Source organism: Motacilla alba, chromosome 5, assembly GCF_015832195.1.
Source record: "Motacilla alba alba isolate MOTALB_02 chromosome 5, Motacilla_alba_V1.0_pri, whole genome shotgun sequence".
Lineage (NCBI taxonomy): Eukaryota > Metazoa > Chordata > Aves > Passeriformes > Motacillidae > Motacilla > Motacilla alba.
In genome coordinates, this window is record NC_052020.1 from 43563303 (window position 1) to 43581955 (window position 18653).

Genomic DNA, 18653 nt, shown 5'->3' on the forward strand with positions numbered 1-18653 from the left:
AATAAGGAAATATAAAACACTAAGATCTCCTCTGAAATACAAGATTACAACCACCAGTTTTCAGAAAGACTAACTAAATGCCTGAGATGATTGAAAGAATGAAAAAATATAGAAAAATAAAAGAATTTGATGAATACAAAAATAAAAGAGTTTTGAGGAAATATTTTTTGATAGCTATAAGTAGAACAAACAAGTTAAATGTTATGCAGGTTTATGAGTTATTCAAATAAAAATTTTAGTAAAGAAAGCAGTGATTTGTGAACAGAACTAATTTTTTATGTGACTAAAAGATCACAGAATATTCAGAGTTGAAAGGGACCCACAAGGACCATTGAGTCCAATGTTTAAGTGAATGGCCCATACAGGGATAAAGCCCAGAACCTGGCTATTATTAGCACCATGCTCTAACTACCTGAGCTGATCTCAGGGACAAAAAACCCTGCATCATGATCTCCCTTTCCAACTAGTCTTCAATAATAGTGCCTCTTTGGTTGATCCCCTCCCCCCCCCCAACAAAAAAAAAAAAAAAAAAGAAAAGAAAAAAAAAGAAAAAAGAAAAAAGAAAAAAGAAAAAAAAACCAGGGGGATTTAGTTTTGGAATTTGGAATTTCATTTGTTTAAATAAAAATTAAAATACAAATGATCTACAGAAATACAAGATTGGGTTTAATGAGTCAGGAGGTCCTAAGATGCAGGGTCTAAAAAACCTCACCAGTTGTTACCCTTGTCCGCTCACTAGGCATGTATTTAATTGAAAGGCAGCAATTAATATCCTGCACAGTAGTTACATAACTACCATTGATATGACAGCCAGTTACAAAGGACATATACTGAATTTCATCCAGCAATTTTCAAGCAAAATATCTCACATCCTGTTAAAAATCCCATGGGCTTTTTTTGTGGTCCGGTGTCAGTCTTTGTTCCCATTCTGATCAAAGTCCTAAAATTCCCCAAAAGTAGCACATTGCCATTTTAGTGGAGCAATTAGCTACTCGCCATTTTGTTTTCCTTGTTAATCTATGTTTGAATCCTTTTTAACCTCAGAGCTTTAGGTATCTTCAAAATAATTGTGACTTAACATTTGCTATGTCCATTAGAGTTCCAGTTTTCTAATATTTGTTGAACTAGAACTGTTTTACAGTCCCAGAGCTGTGAGGATTTACTTGTTCTTTCTACCATTTTAGGTTCTTTAATTCAATCAAGCATACGCTAACTAAAGCTTAAGACTGTGACTAACAGGCAAAGATATTTTATGATTTTGATTCTATCTCACTTTTTGATAGCCAAGACCTGCTTGGTTTTTTTGATTGCTCATACAGAATAGAAAATAAAATTAAGTTCAGGAAAGCCCAGCTGGAAAAAAAATGTTAGTTGTTTTATTTCCTTCTCAAGAAAAATTGTACTGTTGCCTGGGTGATAGACCTTTTTTCCATAAATCTGAACAACTTTGAACAATATTGAGCATGCCCACAAAGATCATGACAAGGTGAAAATCAAACCTATTTTAAAGAGAGTTCAGGAGATTCAGCCATTTATGGAACCACATCCCTCATACTTTTGTGCTTCTTACTCAATCTGTTAAATGAATTTTAATCCAATGAGTCAGACTTGTAAGATAATACCAATGTTTCATGCATTTTGAATTTCACAAGTAAAGTTTAAATATTGATTTAAGACTATTTTGAAATGTATGTAAATTTCTGTATTGCTTGTCAGAAATACATCAGGCCATATGCACCTATGGAACTATTTGGGAATCCATAAAACCCATTATCTTTCTGTGACATCCTTCAGATATATTTTAGGAAACAAAAATCTTTGTTTGGGCCTAAGCATCTCTGTATATGACACACATGATCACTGAAAAGAGTTGTTAATTGTATAAAAGCAAAATTCAAATATTTTAATAGAGAATAATACTTTTTGAATCATTAGTCTTCTGGAAAGCCAGAATAAAAATGTTCATGCTAATTTTATCAGGAAATATAATTTTTACCTAGACTACGTTGGTGTCAAATCTCACAGAATTTGTCAAGACGAAAGACAAAAGTCAAACATGATGCCAAATTTTAACTGAGATAGGAGCTCCAGATACAAAAAAAATCCCACCTTCTTTTTGGACTATTTCACTCTATATTTTAAGGATCATCATGGTATTATAAACTCTTCAACTTTGACACACCAGTGAAGGGAACACTTTTTTTTTAATTTTTCTGCAAGATGTTTAAAGCCAAGATTTTGCCTCCAAATCCTGCTGTGCAGGGGAGTTTATAGCACTAATGAAAATGTAAGTGTAATAATAGTCTACAGCTATGATTACTACATGTAGGATTTTGTGACTGAGCAACACCTACTAGCTAGTCAGTCTGGGTATTTAATGTCTTTGAAGGACACAGACAGCTACCTGAATCACAAACATTTTTACATGTCTCCCAAAATACTTTTAGATCCAGAAATTTTCTGCAATATAGTTTGTGTTTTTCAACTGCTTAATAGTAATGAGAAGGGTTTTTTTTCTAACTTCTTGCTGTCTTGCTTGTGTCAAAAGAAGTCCAGTGACTGAACAAAAAAAAAAAAAACAGCTAAGAAAGCAGATCATAACTTCAAAATGTGGTACCTGGTTGGGATTGGAAACAAAGGCAGAATGGCTATTTTAAGAAGTAAAGCTTGACAATTTTTTTAACCTATTAAAAAACCTTTAAGAGACACAGAAAGGGCTCATTAAGTGAAAAATTACCAAACAGAAACTTGCTACTTTTTTTGCAAGGTTGCACATTTTGGAAGACTTACTAAGCATTATTTTTATTACAGCAACATTCATAAGCACAGTCCTAATCTTTTCCAGCTCTGTACATGACTCAATTTCTTATGGTATGATTCTTCTGCTTTCCACACAACTGTCTAGACAAGTAAATGATGTAGATACATGTCTCAAATCATCATACTGCTACTAAAAGATGTAAAGAAATCCTGGACAGTGTAAGTAGAACAGTCAAGGGAAGTTAGACTGAATATTTTCCTCCAATAGTGGAATTAGGAAGTCTGATTTTAAACTACAACAAGATCTGCTATTAATACAAGACTTTGAGAAAGAGAAGACACTAAAAAAATGCAATGAGGGGATGCATCAAGAGGTTCATCTATTTCCTTATAAAAAATAATGTGTCTCATTATATGTGTTTAAGGACTTTGAGATAAAAATACTTAATGACTAATCACTGACAAGCAAAAGAAAGTTATTAATTGAAACTTGAAGATACATATGAAAGTAGTAAAAGTAGTAATAAGGTATAGAGTTTTCTTTGTTTTTTGTTTTTTTTCTGTTTGGAGTGGGTGCTGCAGTGACCTACCTTTATTTTTTTTAGATATGTTCTAATTAAATACAAGTTAGTATGATCACTGTTGATTATAGTTTTATGACTAACAGGCAGCTATTAACTTTAAGTACCTATCAATTTATTATAATCCTTCAACATAGACTGAGATTCTTATAACAATTGAAGAAAAATATCAACAGGAGCAGCAGATAAAAAAAATCAGTACTTCAAAGGGACTGAAAGAAAAGATGCTTTTAAATTTAGAAGATTTTTGGGAAGGATGATCTGAAAAGGATGACAGTGTTATGGTGTAGTGAACGTAGTCTCCACTGAAGGGACTTATTGAGATAACAACAACTTTACAATTCAGGACCTAAATTATCTATTTTTCTCTTACATGGAGAATAGTGTAGCCCTTTGCTAGTACTTGGTTCAGACCAATATAACAGGCCAGAAAAAATAGAGCCAGTGAAAATCTATCTCTGCAATCAGTGGGGAAGACATGATCAGACCTTGACACACTGAAATTGCCTTGTTTCTGATACAGGGAATATTTTCTGATTGCTGGCGAAACTAGAGTCAGGCACTCCCAATTCCTCCTCCTATGCACACAGGGCATTTACAAAACAAACATTGGTTGCATGATTTGCATCTTTGTTGCATCAACAGTGGCAAGCAATTGTTTCCCATCCACATGTGTCTGGGCAACAACAGGGTGCTCACTGAAAGCGGAGGTGGGGAGACCCCATTTATGTGTACCAGCTGAGACTGGCTCATTTGGCAAGTCCCTAAAGATTGGGGGGGAATTTCCTGAGCAAAGAAACAGAGGTCTAGTCAAACTACTCCTCCAGGAGGCATTGAAATGTGAAGTCCAAATTTGCACGACTAAATAGAACCACATATTTGAGGAAGAAGTTCCAGCTACTTGCTCTCCTGTAAGGAATAGGATTGCTCTACAGTAAAATTTGTCTATGGACATGAAGAGTGTCATCTGATGAGAAAAACCTACCAATTGATAGGAATTAACCAGCTGGAACAATTCCCTTGCCAAACAAGCTCAGCTGCAGCATCAGAGTCATATGAGGCCATGAGAGCTGCTCTGGATAAGCATTTGTGCAAGACTATTTTTAAATAAGATAGAGCTAACAACAGCTAGAGAAAATAATCTAAATAGGATTTCTCACCTGATTAGGAGATAGCTGTTTCTGCAATATTATGAAGATAGATCTGTCTTCCTCTAAGCTTCAAAATTTCTCTTCAGTACTCAGTCTTATAAGAGGGTCTTTCAGGCATTGTACAAGCCTTAAGAGAAATCTCTACGTAGTTTCAACTTCAAGAAGGAGAATACTTTGAAACTGAACTGAGACAAGATGTTAAGGCTGGTGCTGCAACTTTTTGTAATTGCTTCTGGTCTCTCCCACTTTATTTTTTTTTTCCTGTATCACAAAAAGTATTTGTTTCACAAAGTAATTCCTGAGAAAATTTAAAGCAGCAAAAACATAACAAAACCTCTAAAACAGATGTCAGCATGAGTACAATATATAATTAAACTGTTGAATTCACAGTCCCAAAACATTAGTAGGGTGCATTCTTGAAATGGACTATGTATTTGTTAATATAAAAACCAGCTTTTACAGATATTTACAGGAATGAAACTACAGGGCTTGTCAGTAAATAATGCAGTATTACAGGATCTTTCATAGATTTGCCAATTTAGTGCTAATTAAAAAAGAAATTAAATACATAAAAAAGTAAGTAAGTTTCATAATCAAAATTACAGTCATCATAAAATTTGTATAAATCTAAGACATACTGTTACCAACAAATGGTATATCCTGGACTGACAACTTCACCAGTATGTGATTTTCTCACATACAGCTCCCCAGTCTATAGTCTGTATGTCATCCAGCTGCTCTTATTAAGGAATTCCAAGTAGGAAGCACCTCACTGTCAATATTAATTGTGTATTTCCTAAGGATCTGAAGTGGGGTTTCTTTTATCAAAAACAATACATTTTTTTAGTGTATTTATTTGACCTGTAAAATGGAATGTATTTTTACTAGAAATAACACTGTTAGACTTCCTACTTTAATTCCATAGATTTCCTTATCTCTTTAAGAACTTCCCAAATAACATTGATAGCCCTGTCTGTCCCTATCTAAGACTACCACTGACCAGTCATTCATCTGCTGAGCATAGTAGTTTTTTTTATATTGAATAAAGTTTACAAACACAGGCTTTCTAATCCATTATTCTACTGAATTGAGTTTACCAGATAGATGAAATCAAAAGACACTTGTAAAATCCTTCCCAGGAAGCCAGGCTACAATGACTGTTTTGTGATAAAAAGTGATCAAGCAGTATCTTGAAGCATGGGATTTGATAATTGTCAAACACAGAAGTAAACTAATATAACACATCTAATAAAACTTTTGCAGTGCAGTACATTATCTGTACTTTGATTTATACATAACCCTTATGCAAAAAGAAGACAAAAGAGCAGAAAATTTAATTTAGGATCGATCTGATCACTGGCACATTGCAAAAATAAATATTCAGAACTTGACCTTGGGGGACATCTGGAACATTAACTGCAATGTGAATCAGGCCTTTCTTTGAACAGAAGTCAAGTATGTTTTTCCTATATTTATTTATTATATTTATTTATATTGTTTTCTTCATTTAAAAGAAAAATCTTTTTCTCCAAGTGTCTTAGTGACCAAAAATTCATATCAAGTGCCTCAAGCACATGATATTTACATGTACTAAGGGTCTCCAGATACCATTTCCAAATCTCCCCTTGGTAACAAAATATTGAGTACACTCAGTAGTTCTGTGCTATACTTATTTAATAATGGTATGTCAGTAAAAACCACAAATGAAACACAGGCCCAGAAATGTTTTGCTTTGGTAAATTTCTTCCATTTCTAATTCAGCCCTAAAATAATTACTGGATGTTTTAATAATCAAGATATACTCCTTATTGAGCAGATCAATTATAAATAAAGTATGTCTTTTACATTTTATTATTTATTTTATAAATTATGAAGGATTTTATCAAGGTACCAAGGTAACAAAGCATTGTAGATTTCTCTTCTTAAATGAAGGAGGGAATTTTTCCTGCAAACATAACATAGAAAACCAACAATAGCTTCATCACTTCTCAAAGTCTCTGAGCAGGATCTTAGAAGCCTTCATCCTCTTCCTGTAAGGTCATCACTGAACAGTCCTGAATTTCTGCTTCTCTGAATCTATTTGAGTCTTCTGATTTCTGCCACAAATATATTAACCTCTCTTCTCAAAATATTGTTTTTCAAAGCTCCCAGACCACATAGTTTCAATACCCCAGGAGGTTTTTGTGTTGCTGTTTTAGTGGTTCTGTGCTATGTTTGGATGGGTTGTTTGTTGTTGGGGTTTTGAGGTACTTTTTTCTTGTTTTAGGTTTTGTTTGTGTTGTTTGTTTGTTTGTTATTAATTAGACCCCTTGTTTTCTCACATTTATCTAAAAGAAGGTTTCATTTGCATTTGCTTTTGATATAGCTCAGAGTATTTTTAGTACTTTATCATCACAAAAGAGGCTAACAGAGACCTGAAGAGGAATTTCTTTGTGCTGTTCAAATGCATTACTTATTTCTTCACCCACCATGTAAACAAATAACAGATTACACCCTCCTTCTTACTCCAGTTTTGTGGGTTATGTCCTGAACTGTTTCCTTGGCTCTCTTCAGTTGGGCTACCAACCACTCAAGCAATGAGCTATAGGCACTAATGGCTGAAAGCCTAATCCTTGCAGTTTACCCTTGCACCTTCCAAACTACAGCTTTGTTCATATGTCGGATTGGATGCTTGTGTTTTAGTAACAGCATGTGTGCTTTTTACTCAGTTTGTGATCTATATTATTTACTTTTTCTGCTGACCTTGCACATGCCCAATAGTTTTCAATCTTATATTTAGCAGCTGATTGTTTTCACCTAGATTTTTCCATGTGAAACAGTTAAAAAAAAAAGTTTCAGACATTGTCAGAGAAAGCCTACTCTCTTAACCCAAATATTTTCCAGAAGACTTGAAATTGATGTTTTTCTTACAATTCCTAAAATTAAATCCATCGCTTATAAGTATAAATTACTTGATTTATTGACAAAAAAAAGTATTAAAGAACCCTTCATATATATGGCTCATCCAATCAGACTGAACAAACAAAATGCTAATCTGAGTCCCAGTTTCTTAATAAGGACCTGGTCTTGGTCACTACGGGTATCCACTCCTTGGTCAGAGCAAGTATCAAGTGACCGTGACATCCACCTTGCCTTTACATTAAGCCACTTTCAGCAGCAATGACTTACAGAATTTTTTATTGCCCAGTTATTCTCTACTTCCCCTGTCATAAAAGCATAGCTCGGATGAAACATCCCTTGGGTCTGTTCTGGCTTAGAGACTGCCTTTAGGACTAAATTTTGTTGATGAACTAGATTTTAATCTTAATTGCAGCCCTCAAACTCAAAACTACCTCATGAGATTTCAGGGATGTCAGCATTCACAGCAGCAGCAACATAGAAACCAAATCACTCCTCCCCTCCCCCAGGTGCAATCTGGCTATGGCACTCTCAATTCTATTATCACTTCTGTTCTTGCCAAAAAAATGCCAAAAAATATTTTAAAAAAATCTCAGACATTAATTCTCAGATAATTCCAGATGGAGTTTTGGCTCAACATCTGAAATATTTATTAACTGACCAAAAATATTCTCCTGTAAGATGAACATTTTTATTTTTCAATTATAAAATCAAGTATTGAAGAAGTTTGGTTTTAATGCTACGTGCTATCACAGGTTAATGGAGCAGACAACTTTGAAATCAATCAACCTTTCTGTGAAAATATATTCATTAGTATGGCTAAAGAGAGCACATCATCTTTAATTCAGAAGTCAATTTAAGATTAAATTGGCATAATAGTTAGATAAAATGTTTTAGGCCTTAGAGGACACTGTTTAGTGGTAAGGTAAGGAATTAGTAAATTCTTTAGTAAAGAATTAATTTTTATAGCAATGGAACATTCCCTATAGTTTCTGGGTTTGCGGCACGGAAAAAGTAAAAATGATCCAATCAGTTTTGACAGAGAGCTTGCTATACGTACTCCACTTTACTAATCCTGATCTTCAGGTTGACCCAATATCAGCCACCCTGGGAACTGGAGAAGGCAATTCTGTTGACTTTTTTCTCAGAAAACAGACTGTCTGCTGAAAACTCCAGAGATCCTCCATTATCAAATAAGTTCAACTGTGCTCGCAATGAATGAAATTAGAATAAGCAAAGGCACAGAAAGTATCAAGGCCGAACTGGAGAAAAAGGCAATTAGTCCAGGATCCCAAAGAGCCCACAACCATATTAGCTGGGTTTATGTTTTCAGTGCAGAAAGTTCTCATATGGAAAGATGGTGAGTAAGGAAAGGAACTGTTCAGCAAAACCTGCTAGAAAGAATGCTCACATGGCCCTGCCAGGTCACTTTGATTCACAATCACATCACTCTCATTTCTCAAGTGGGAGGAATTGTTGCTCAGAAGAATGCAACAAGAAAGGAGGCTTCTTACTGGTTACAAACGATTAAATCATAAAAATTTATAAACTATACTACTCTAACAAGCCCTTTTGCCAAAGCAGCATTCTATTTACTTCACAGGTGACAACTCATCTGAAGAGGAAATCTAGGAGAAATCTATCAACCCACAGATTAATGTCTGTGACCTTGCAGCACATTCCTAATAATTCTTCCAAAAACTGATCCTGCTTATCCCTGATTAACCACATTTCTCATAAATGGAGATAAAATAGGGGTGAATACTTGCCTTTCTGTTGACTTTGAGGAAATCCCAGGAAGTCAGAAGAGGTTTCTTTTAGGATGTGAAAAAACAGATAAAATTCATACTTTATTCCAGAAACACTTTTAAAGAATAGCAAACCAGCAAGCCACACTTTCATCTTTTAAAAGAAAATAAATAGTCCAATTGAGTGAAAGGGGAAAATAAACCTGTTATAATTACTCAGACAAGACATGGCAAACATGACTAGAAATGAAAACATCCTTAATTGAAACCTTTTTTTCCAAAGTTAACTCCAGTGGTGCATTTTTTAAAGAAAAAGCACCACTTGAACATCTCTTAAATAGATGCCAGGAAAATAATTCTGGGAAAGAATTTAAAATTCTGCAAGTGATCCTGTAATGACATTAGATTATCCTTCCATTTATGCTTAATAATCTGTAAGACAGTGGATAATTTACACCAGTGAAACCTCAGCATGCCATAATTTCATTTGTAGTCCTTAGTGAACCAATTACACAAATTCTTTCTTACTTTTTTTTAACTAACTGTCTTTACTGCACATTGATCTGATGGTATACAGACTATAAATCTGTCTCTCTTCTGTGGAGAGAGAATGAAACAAGGTTTATAATTGACAAGACAAACTTGAGTAGTTTAACCCAATCAATCTATCTAATCAAATGTCACTCACACTTACTGTCACTGTTGAAGTACCTCCTGATTTTAACTCATGAGCAGTATTCACAGTCACCCCAAAATCTCTGAGGATAAAAGGTAGGCCTCAGGTTCAAACTAAAAATTCAAAGGACATGCATACATTTATGTTGTTACATAAATGTAAGTGTATAATCAAAGAAAAATTATCAACCTGTTTCTTATGCACTCATGAGGAAAAACCTTTTAGATGATACAAATTAAATTAAAATGAACAAGTACAAGTTTGTGCATAAGATAGAACAATGGGATTAATACAATTAATGCTTCTTTCTTGATCCAAGCTGATTAAAGCTAAAGATAATTATTCTCTCATGAATAGTTGAAAACTTACAGGAATACACTGTATTTTCCTTATATTTCATCCTATTCCTCTACCTACAATAGGCTGCAATTTATTGTCAATGTCAGACTTGTGATCAAGGGTAGGAAAGTCAATTGCATTTTGACAAAATATTAAGTTTGGGATAAAAACCTGTGAAGATACATATGCTACTTAATATGTTTGTCCTGTTATTTTTAAAACTTTTCTTAGAAACTGACATTTTTCATATGCATTTAGAAAAACCTGTTTGAAAGGTTCTCTACATTTTCTTCATGTCTCTACTAGCATGGATCACAAGCAGGAAGAATGTATTCAGCAAGTATTTGAGTCAGTTGTGAACCAAATTACTCACTAATAATTCTTGACATTATTCAAGTAGTGTTAAGTCTGAGTAATGACAGAGACCGGAAAGGACCTTGTTTTTTAGCTGTCATGATCCATTAATACAGCATGTATCTTTCCAAGATGTTTAAGATTATGAATATCTCCTCTACAGCAGTTGCACTGGGCTTGATTTGATCCATTAGATATTTCCTGGATGTGTGTTAACACAGCCAAAAGCCATTTCAGGCTCTCTCCAAAAAGTTCTGAAAAGTAATCCAAAAATATTTGAGCAGTTTGAATAAAAGAGGGAAAGCCAACAGCCTCGAAGCAAAAGTTAACTAAAATACCTTAAAAAGCAGGTCCACATATAGCAAAACAATCAATAATTTAGGATTCTTTAATTTCGTTTGAGACTACATTTTCTCCAGCATGTTCAGAGTTTCAGGAGAAATTCCTGGCACTGAAGTTTTTTTTATTAGTAGCTTTTGTCCCAAGGCAAAAGTTCAGACTGATCTCTGAATTTGTGGTCTCATCTTACTGCTCATCCATTCCTCTTAGCGCCTTAATCTTCCCAACCTCTTTCACTATAGACAAAAAGTAGCTTTTTAAAAAGAATTGTACCTCCATAAACATGGCCCATGATCTCCAGCAGCCTCAATAGGTACTACTTTATTTATAGGGGTCATGTCTCCCCATCAGAGAAGATAGGTCAAATCAAAGGACCCTATTCTGTCTTCAAATTTGTAATCTGTCACTGAAATCAGCTTCAAGCATTTTGCGAAGAGGAATTCAAAGCATTGTACACCTTGTAATAATTACAGAATAACTCTACCAAATCATGAAATAGCAAAATTTCAAAATAAACAACTAAACCACCATAAGGAATAATATCAGCTCAGCTGCAGATATTTTTCTGCCCCATCCGGTGCTGGAGGAAGCAGGTTTCCTTTTCATGCTGAGTATATAGAGTTTTGACTCATATTACCAGGAAGGCTGAAAGGAGAGGCCTCCCCCAAGCTTCTGAACTCATCTGGTATCTACTCACACAAAGACATCAATGTTCTGAGAGAAGTTAGCCCCTGGAATGTTTTTGTTTTCAAAACTGTGTTCTGAAAAGGCAGCATTTGCCACACATCTGGAAAAAGTGCTCATAGGTTAAGGATGAAAATGGGAAAATCTTGAGAAAATAAAACATGAAAAGGGGCAGACTGGGTGGGAAAACTGCTGCAGACTAAGTGAGAGGATGAAAGGGAGCTATCCTATCAGAAGGATGTCTTGCAGAGAAGCTTACAAAGATAGCATTTTCTTCTGGAGCTTAGAGATGCTTCACTTGACACACTTCACTCCCCAGCAGAGTGGGAGGACAGCTAACTTGAGATTTTATAGGAAAGTGAAATCTTTGAGATATAAATACATAGAAAGGATCACAGAAATTTTGCACAGGGTTGTTGGGGGTTTTGAGGGTTTTTTTAAGACACCCTATTTTGCTAGAGAAATGCCTTACTACATTCTGATTGTAGGGCATAATGGGTGGGAGAAAAGAAAGAAGATACAGAGACCTTAAGTGCCATTTTCTTCTGGCCTGCTTTTTTGTCTGTGGTCTTCCTAGCCGTATTTAGTATTAAAGTGTAGGTATAAACAAATAATATGTGAGGTGTACTGTAGTACATGATATTCCCATAATCAGCAATGCACTGCCCGCTGCAGCCTTTTCTCCTGCCCATCACCAGACCTCAAGCCTGTACCTGAAGTTCAGCTGATAGTTATAAATGCCTCTGCAGTTCTTGCAGTCCTTCCAAACAGTCAAATGCACTTCACTAAGGGTGAAGTTGAAGCTCTTTTCTAGTAAGCAAAATATTGCCATTGCTAGAAGAATCACCTGACTTAGATTTCCAATGTGGTCTTCACAATTGATTTCATATGATCTGACCATTCCCATCTCCAAAGACCTACACAGATCTTTCTGGGTTTTTTTGTACATACTGAAAAAAAAAGACTAGGCGGCCATTTAGCATTTGTATAAATATGATCTTTAATGAAGTGGAAGGGAAGAAACATGCTAATAGTGTAAAAATGCAAAAACAATAAGATGCCTGTTAAGGCATTAATTAATAACCAGTAAGCTCAAGGATATTTATTAGCTTGAAGATATTACTGTGATGCAAGAAAAAAAAGTCATCCATGAATAGGACTGAAAACAAAGAAAAGGTCAGAAAACAATCTCCTTCTATCATCATTATTCCAGACAAGTTATCAATATATGAAAAGGGTTCCAAGTAAGTCTCAAGAACAGTTCTATCCCTTCTGTGAAATTATAAATTTCACAATCAGGAAAATAATTTCAAGCAATGTATCAATATAATGTGCACAGAGAGAGAGGAAAAAAACAATGAAAGTGAAATCGTAGTCTGCTGAAAACTCTGATAAAGATTAGTGGTTGACCTACAAGTCAAAGACTCTTGAGAGCAGATTTTAAGGCCAGAGGTGACTATTAGATTGTCTGCATGCTATAATCTAAGGATTTCAACTACTTATCATTTGCAGAGAGCCTATGTCAATTATACAGTTTCAGTAAAACAGGCACTTGATTTGAAAGCAGCAAGATACAATCTACCATTTTTCTAAACAATTTGTTCTCTTAGTATGTTTGAAAATGATCAGGATTGACTGACAAGATCTTGGATTTCAGTCTACCATTTCAAAGTATCAGTCAGACTGTCTCTCCATAATGATCAATAAATATAAATAAGTTCATCTCTATTCCACACCAAAAGCATCATTTCAAAGGAAAAGATTGAATAAAACATGGAAAAGTCTCAAGACTTCAGCCTAGAAGTGAAAAGAAAAGGCAGAGGGGCAGAATCAAAAAAAGCCTTCTCTCTGTTTTTCTTATTGACTAGATAAGGTACCTAATCTATTTTTTCTCCCCTGTGCCTACCCAAATTAGGGTCTTGACTGTTGAGAAGCCTGGTCCTGCTGTTTATCTCTCTAGGACATTTGTTTGGTTAATGTTTCAAAACTCAAGACATTTGCCATACAAAGAAAGGGCACAGCAATAATGACTTCTATCACTCTTAGAGTTTTCATTTTCAGCATTTCAGTTCAATTTTTACCTTTGCAGAGCACAGAAAAGTGTCTGTTGGTATGGATGCCATACTGCATGGTGTCTCTTTTAATCTTGTCATTTATAAATACATACATTTATTTATACACCTGATAAGCCCCTGTTAGCGACTGTGACCTTGGTAACAGTCCCTGACAGATATCTCCAGATAATTTCATTACATGCACATTTTTAGCTTATCAAATCAAGTATGTGTTCTTCTATATACTTCTTGAAACTTAGAAAAGAACATACCAGAAGTTTAAATTTTCTGGAAACTGGCCAATACTTACATGTTCTCTTTACTGTTTTCTACCAGTTGTGTGCTGACCTAATAGTTTTTAATCAAAAAATTCTCATATAATGCAGTGCCATTGTTCAAAATAAGTGGTAATATCAGTTTATTAAATCTTTTTTTTGGAAAAAAACTTTTTTAAAAGAGGGGAGAAAAATACTAAGCACAAATGAATGAAGGAGAGGGTTAGGTTACATGCACAATGTACATGGGGAGGTGAGGGATGAATGAGAATCAAAGTAGATGTTAACTAATCTTGTATTCAGGCATATGTGCACATTAAAAATCAAGGAGCTGTAAAAAATTCTTGAACTGCATTGCATATATGTCACACATATGTGTTCATGTTAAGGCTCCCTCAAACACAAATCTCTTACTTTACCTGAGAAGGAAAATGTAACTGAGCCATATTGCAGAGAGGTATTCTGTTTTGAGCTGTTTCACCCTGATAATTTTATTTGTTTCACAGACTTAGTTAAAACCCAGATGGCAGATGAGGACAATGTACAAAAAAATTTTCCTTGTAAACATTGCTAGCAGAGATTGAACATCAGCTGACAATCCAGAGAAAAAGACCATTTCCTTCGATCTATTTCCAGTCTGAACAAGTGGTTCACTGTGAACTATGAAAACTTGAGATATTCCTTCTTTCACATGCAGAATTGCATTAGTAAATGAAAACTAGCATCTGTTAGTGGTTTTAAACCTGCTCTAATAAGTAAACCTCAAATATTTTCCTCATCTGTGTTGGACTAGTATAGCATATTTCACTTCAACCAAGTGCATCAAGTGGATAAATTAATCTCTTTTTCAAGCTACCACAGAAAAATGCAAAGGACTTAAATCCATCCCTAGCTTTATCTGCACTAAGATGCAATGCACTCTGGTGACTGACTCAAATGCTCATTCAGTATTAATAGAGATTTAGACACAACATGACTGACACAAACAAGGTTAGCCTGTTCTGAGGCATACATATTCACTCCACCCCCTTTTCACTGCTGTGAAGGCAGAAATTGGATTAAAGTTAATCCATCCTGCACCTCCAGCAAAAACTTTGTCCCCTAGCTGGCATAAATGGAAATAACTCCTAATCATCTGGTTTTTGCCCCTGTTATAGGAACTGGTTAAGAGCACAGCCCAATTACTCCATGCTTCAATTACCTCCAAAAGATACAAACCATTCTAGAAAGCAACAGAGAAACTGCAATTATTGAAATTTTTCCCGTGTGGTAGGCCAGGGCCTTAACAGATATGGGGTTGAGTTGCAGAGGAGCTGAACCCCATCTGCCCCTGAAACTGGTAGAAACAGCTTTTGTTGAGTGTCTTGAGAATTAGGTCACTGCATTCTAACTTACCGTGTAATCCTTGATTATTTAAGAAAAATCATTCTTCCTTTCCTGCTCGAGAAAAAAATGATGCATTAAACATCTGAAGGAAAACATTTCCCAGAACATAGCAGCAAAGGCATCAAGATTGTCCCTGTCTTACAGAGCACTGCATGGGGATGAAATGACATGTATGCACTGCACCTCAGGAACAGGAAGGACCACTGTCCCCTCAGCAGCTGAGTGCAAAGGGAGCAGGAGCCCAACACAACAGGCAGAACCAGTGCTGGCAACCACCAGTATGACAAGGAGAAAGCCCAGTCAGTGACAAAAACACTTAGGACAGAGAGAGGGCTGGAGACAGCACAACGCACTTAAACAAGGGGTCCAACAAGACTAACATGTTCACATCAGGAAAAGGCTAAATTCACAAACCTGAGCTTAAATGAGACCATTTCAGGGATGAGTGCCTCAGAGAAGACAGGTCAGGGCCTATTAGCATGTTCTGCACTCTGCCATTCTTAAGATATTCTTGCTGCCTCTTACTGCAGTGGTAAGGGAAAGATTTTGGAAAAAAACCCAAAACAAATAAACCCAAAAACCTCATTTCTGTGTCTGTTTCCTCTTAAGCTTAAAGTTTTGTATTGTACATCTTCTCTCTCCTGGGGACATAAGGTCTACAGCTCTTAGAGAAATTAAAAGAAAAACACAGACTTAGCCCTTTAAAAAAGAAATGCTCAAATGAAAAATGCCTGCAGGTCGCCTCCCTAATGTTTAAATTATTTGAACAGCTGTATATCAAAGCTAACAGAATTGTGTCCTTTAGTTAGCTGCGAAACATTTTAGGTGAAAGTCTGAAAATGTCAAAACACTTTGTATTTAGTCTATGCAAGTGCAGATTCAATGGCATATATGGGGAAAATATTTCTTAATTTCTCTCTATAACAACTGCATGCACAGCAGCTTTTCCTCTACGTGGATTTTTTTTGACAATCAATTCCCAGTGAGAATAGTTTAACTGGCGATAACATCAATGGGAATGACATTGTTGTCGAAGGTTCAGGAGCTTATAGTTTCATTTTATGTCTGGCTGGGTATGAGCACTCTCAGGTTACAGTTTAACTGTAGTTATGGACTGTATAGCTTCAGTTTTTAAGTATGAGTTCAAGCCATCACTAATTTTTCCAGCACCATCATTGTTACATGGGATTCTTGGATGAACAGTAGAACATGAGACAGTTCCCCACACTGTAAAGATGATAAATATTATCATAGGTGCTAAGATTTAAAAGACATTTCAGGTGTGTTTTGGTTTTGATGTGCTTTCCTCTTCTAACACTCCATTTATAGCCCAGATCAAATTAGACATACTGGCTATAACCGATGTTTGAAATCAAAGAAACAAATGCAATGATTATGCCTTTTAAAGGAGGGAAGTTGGTGTAATACTGTGTTCTCCTCTTCATGAAAAACAGCTGAATGATGCCAGATGCCTGGCAATGGACATGTAAGAGAGATTGATTGCCAGGGAGAGATGGTAAAGGTGCTTCCATCTTCCATGAGGTGGAAGACACCTCTGCCATCTCTTCATAACTAGTTTCTTGGTTGGTACTGAAGCGGAAAAAAGCAAAATTATATTTGCCATCTTTGAAGATTTTGACATACCCAAAGAAAGAACTCACTTCTGTTGTAGCCATTCTTTGAATAACAAGAATTTTTTTGCAAATTTTTCACTTCCACGGCTAAAACCAGTTACACTCTGGCATTAAAGAATCACAGAATCACTGAATATTCTGAGCTGGGAAGGGACGCACAAAGACCAGTGTCCTGGGTTGATTATATGATGCTTTTATCCCCAGTCATTTTGTTCTGTTTATGCTGAATAACAAGTTTTGTACCTTTAAGGTTTTTTTGCAGAGAGTAAAGGGGGGAGAGAAAAAGCGTGCAGTTTGTTTGAAGTCCAACTCCTGCATGGGAGTCCAAAGCATCGCACCATGTGACTGAGAACATTGTCCAAATGCTTTTTAAGCTTTGTCAGTCTTGGTACTGGGACCATTTCCCTGGGGAACCTGTTCCAGTGCCCAGCCACCATCTGGCTGAAGATATCTTTTTGGGTATTCTCTGGGTGAAGATACCTTTTCCTGATATCCAAACTAAAGCTCACCCAACACAAGTTCAGCCCATTCCCTCACATCCTGTCACTGGTCACCAAAGAGAGATCAGTGTCTGCCTCTCGTCTTCCTCTCACCAGGAAGTTGTGACTGCAGTGAGGTCTTCTCTTCTCTAGTCTGAACAGACCAAGTGACCTCAGCTGCTCCTCAGGAGGCTTCCCCTCCAGAACCTTCCTCATTGTTCTCCTCTGAATGCTCTCTAACAGTTCAATGTCTTTCTTATATTGTGGTACCCAAAACTTCCCCCAGGACTCAAGATGAGGCTGCTCCAGTGCAGAGCAGAGGGGGACAAGCCCTCCATTGCCTGGCTGGCAGTGCTGCATCCGGTGCCCTCCAGGACACTCTTGACCCTCCTGGCTGCCAGGGCACTGCAAAGTCATGTTCAACTTTCCACTGACCAGGTCCCCAGGTCCCTTTCTGCAGTGCTGCTCTCCAGCATCTCCTCCCCAGCCTGTCATACAGCCAGGATGCCCCATTTCAGGTGCAGAATCTGTGGCTTGTCTTTGTTAAGCTTCATACAGCTGGCAATTGCCCAGACCTCTGATATGTTGAAATCTCTTTGCAGGGCCTCTCTTTAAGAAAGTCAGCAGCTCCTCCTAATTTTATATCATCTTCAAACTTGCTTAGTATCCCTTTGAGTCCTGTATTCAATTTGTTAATTAACCTATTGAAGAGAGCTGGGCCTAAGCTGGGCCTGCAGAACCCCACTAGCGCCTGGATGGCAGCAGCACCCATTCAGTGTAACCCTTTGCACCCGACCCATGAGCCACTTGCTCACCCATTACATGAAGATTTTGTGTAGCTGAAAGCTGGACATTTTGTCCAGGAGGACATCATGAGAAACAATATCAAAAGCTTTGCTGAAGTTCAGGAGTGCGTCAACTGGCTTCCCTTGATCAACTGGGTGGATTACTTTGTCATAAAAGGAAATCAGTTTTGATAAGTAAGACTTTCCACTCATAAAGCCATGCTGACTGATGACCGCATTGTCCTTCAGGCATTTTTCAGTACCACCCAGAATAATCTTCTCCATAACTTTACCAGGCACTGAGGTGAGACTAACAGGGCTGTAAAAATTAAACCTGTCTGAGTTTTTCCTCTGCTCTGCACTATGACTCAGAAGTCAACCCCCAAAATATTTCACAGAATCAGAGAGAAAGATTTAGGCTGTAGTTTGAAGGAAATGTAAATATAATTCTTCATTATCTTTATTCACACAAAATTATCTGTTTATAATGAGATAACAAAAACAGGGACA

The 18653-nt window shown here is 36.4% G+C and overlaps 1 long non-coding RNA gene across 1 annotated transcript in view; it reads right to left on the reverse strand.

The window, feature by feature from the left end:
* Positions 1-9159: 9159 nt before the first annotated feature.
* Positions 9160-18653, reverse strand: part of LOC119701180 — a 34456-nt gene continuing 24962 nt past the window's right edge. Inside the window, exons 5-6 of the long non-coding RNA XR_005257034.1 lie at positions 15255-15296; positions 9160-9204 (exon numbers count right to left, since the gene is read on the reverse strand). This is a non-coding gene — a long non-coding RNA (uncharacterized LOC119701180). The remainder of the gene's footprint in view (positions 9205-15254; positions 15297-18653) is intronic.